At 51.5% G+C, this 3056-nt stretch overlaps 1 pseudogene; it reads left to right on the top strand.

Moving 5' to 3' along the window:
* The first annotated feature begins 2200 nt into the window (after window positions 1–2200).
* Window positions 2201–3056, top strand: part of LOC102262765 — a 1889-nt pseudogene continuing 1033 nt past the window's right edge.

Below are 3056 nucleotides of genomic sequence, written 5' to 3'. Positions count from 1 at the left end.
CTCGGTGTCGGCCCCGCGGACACCCCCAAGCTGCTCCGTGCCATTCTCACCAGCAACCGACCCAGGCGCCCTGTTGACCCGCCCTTGGCCTTGCCTTTGTCCCGGCTCCGTGGGCTGTGACTAGTCTCTCCTGGGGAATTGCTACTACCTACTGCCTCCCTGTTGAATCATTTCCCTCCAAAACTGGTTACGCAAGAGGAGCCATTTATCACCCAGGGAAAAGGGGTCTCCGAGTGCTGCAGCGCTTGCCCAAGGTCCCACAGCCGGGCCAAGTGTAGCTGGGACTCACACCCAGATCTGAAAACCGAACGACCCTCCCTCTGCCTTTCCGCCTCCAGAATTTTCGGCGTTGCTTAAGCTTCTGGCCTTTCAGACCGAGGCGGGCCAAGCTCCTCCTTTGGAGCCCTCTCTGAAAGGGAGCCTGGGGAGACGGACCTAACTGCAGGAGGGAAGGGACTTGAGTCCCATCCCCTCTCCCAGCTTACAACCCTGTTAGAGAGAAAACCCCAAAGTTTGGCCTCGTGGTCGCATGGAAATCTAATCACAGGCCATTGCTAATTCCTGGATCAAGAAGTCCCGCAATAACCTGCCCACATCCCCACACCCAGCATCTTCTGAGGGAGGAACTTCCCCTCCTTCTGCATCCAGGCTGAGCTGGGCCCTGGTCTCTGAGGAAAGGTGGTCTAGGCCAGTGGTCGGCAAACTGCGGCTCCCGAGCCACATGCGGCTCTTTGGCCCCTTGAGTGTGGCTCTTCCCCAAAATACCACGTGCAGGTGCGCACGTACAGTGCGATTGAAACTTCGTGGCCCATACGCAGAAGTCGGTTTTTGGCCTGGGCAAGTCTATTTTGAAGAAGTGGCATTAGAAGAAGTGGGGGTATGTTCGCTGAGGTCAACCCCTCATATTGAGAACGTTTTTAGCAAAGGGCAGCTTAGGAGTACCCTAATTAAGTTAATAACAATGTACCTACCTATATAGTTTAAGTTTAAAAAATTTGGCTCTCAAAAGAAATTTCAATCGTTGTACTGTTAATATTTGGCTCTGTTGACTAATGAGTTTTCGGACCACGGGTCTAGGCCATTGCATTGTATGACTTTGGGAGGAAGAGCAAGACTAGATCCCCAGACACCACAAGGCTTCCCAGGCCAGGCATTGAGTGCTGGCTGCTCCAGGAGTGCTAGTCAGACCTCTGGTTGCTCTGAAGCCTGGACTGGTCCAGAGCTCTAAAAAGTGTGCTAATGTACCCAAAGAGCTGAAGGTCACGCCCAGAAAGGCAGAGCCTACAGCAATGGGGCAGGAGGCCTGGGAACTGATACTGTTACAATAACATGATTATTAACTAACAGGAAAGGAATAAAAGGGAGTCTAGATCATGTAGGCATGCCATTTATACAGCTTTGCCAGAAAGCTACAGTTAACTGTTAGTTCTGATCAAATAATCCAATCAATGTCCCCTCTCCTGGGAAAGTGATCTTTAGATCATTTCACAACCAACATTCCCTTTTGCTTAGACCACATTCCATTTGCTAAGTAAGACCAGTAACTTTCCCCTCCAGACTTGCCCAGGATCCGGACTTGCCCAGAGAATTCCCTGCGGAAAAAAGCCAGCCTGGAGTCCTTTAAAATCTTTGACTCCCATAGCTGGATGCTGATGCCATTTTGGGGCTCAGCCCATCTGGTTACCAGATGACCTAATAAGTTCATAATTCTTTACCCCTTCCAGCCTTCTGTGTACCTCCTTCGGCGACCCTAACATTAACATTTTCCAAGTCTGTTCCCAATAGATTGCTGGAGGAAGGGACTGGACAATAGAGGCATGCCCAGTAAGGTCTGGGTGATGTGGAAAGGTGATTACTTTTCAATCACACCTGGGAACGGGGCATTGGCCAAAGGAAATGTGTAGGCGTGGCCACTGCAAGTGCCAGAAGATTTCATATTTAAACTCTTGAACAAAGGCAACCTCTATCATTGCTCCGGCCTGACTCCTGGCTCCTGGCCACACAATGGACTGATGGACCTGTTGTAGGTGCAGTCAGACCAAACCTGGGTTCAGCAACCTCAGTACTTGGGTTCTGGCTAGGAAAGAATTCAGAGCCAAGACCCAAACTGTAAGAGAACATTTACGTATTTGGTAACTTATAGAGGTAGAAAAAGTAATTCCTAAAAGAAATGGGAGACCGGCCTGGAAAGAGCGGCAAGATGGTGGACACTGAAGAGGGTGTTTTGCAGCTGGCGGGACTCTCTCCTGACCCAATTTTGTTTAGCTTCAGTAGAAAGGCCGCCCAAAGACAGCTGGCCGACCAGGGAGACAACCCTGGTGCAGCTCCGGAAGAGAAGGATTGCTTGAAGACCATGGAAGGGAGGAAGTTGTGGAGTGTGAATACCTCAGAAGCCCCCAGGAACTTGCCATCCCTTTGATCCAGAATGACCATCAAAGGCAGCCACCAACCCAGGCCCCTGGCCCATCCACAGATATTGTGGCCACTGGGGATGGGATGCTGTCCCAGGCTATGAAGGAGCTCATTGAGGAATCTAAGAAGTCTCTGGAAGAAAGAGAGAATGTGGGTGTTGACCCCATGATCCAGAAAAGATGCACCCACCAGAAAGGGGCCGGCAGTGAACCCTGGGCCAAGACAGAGCCCAAGGCGCCGATTATGAGGCAGTCCCTGTGAAGACCTACGGGCTGGCCATGTTGCGGGGTGTGGGCTGCAAACCTGGCTGGGGCATCGGCCACACCTTCAATCAAGTGGTGAAGCCCCATGTAAACTCACTGAGGCCTAAAGGGTTTTGGCTGGGCACCAACTTAGCTGAGGTCCAGGCCCTGGCCCCCACTGGCCCCCACCACCCACCGAGCCCAGGTGAGAAGCAAGAGAAGGATAAGGAAGATCAGCCTCAAGGACTGGTACCTGGAGAAGCTGTGGTGGTTCTTTCTGGCCCTTACAGAAGACTCTATGGTAGTGGTTCTCAACCTTGACTGCACATTAGAATCACCTGGGAATCTTTTTAGAATCCTGATTTCTGGGCCTCATCCTCCGGAAATTCTGTTTCTTTGTTA

This window comes from Myotis brandtii, unplaced genomic scaffold (genome assembly GCF_000412655.1).
Source record: "Myotis brandtii unplaced genomic scaffold, ASM41265v1 scaffold144, whole genome shotgun sequence".
Taxonomy (NCBI): Eukaryota; Metazoa; Chordata; class Mammalia; order Chiroptera; family Vespertilionidae; genus Myotis; species Myotis brandtii.
Note: the sequence above shows the minus strand (reverse complement) of the source record. Positions and strands in the feature narration are given on the sequence as shown.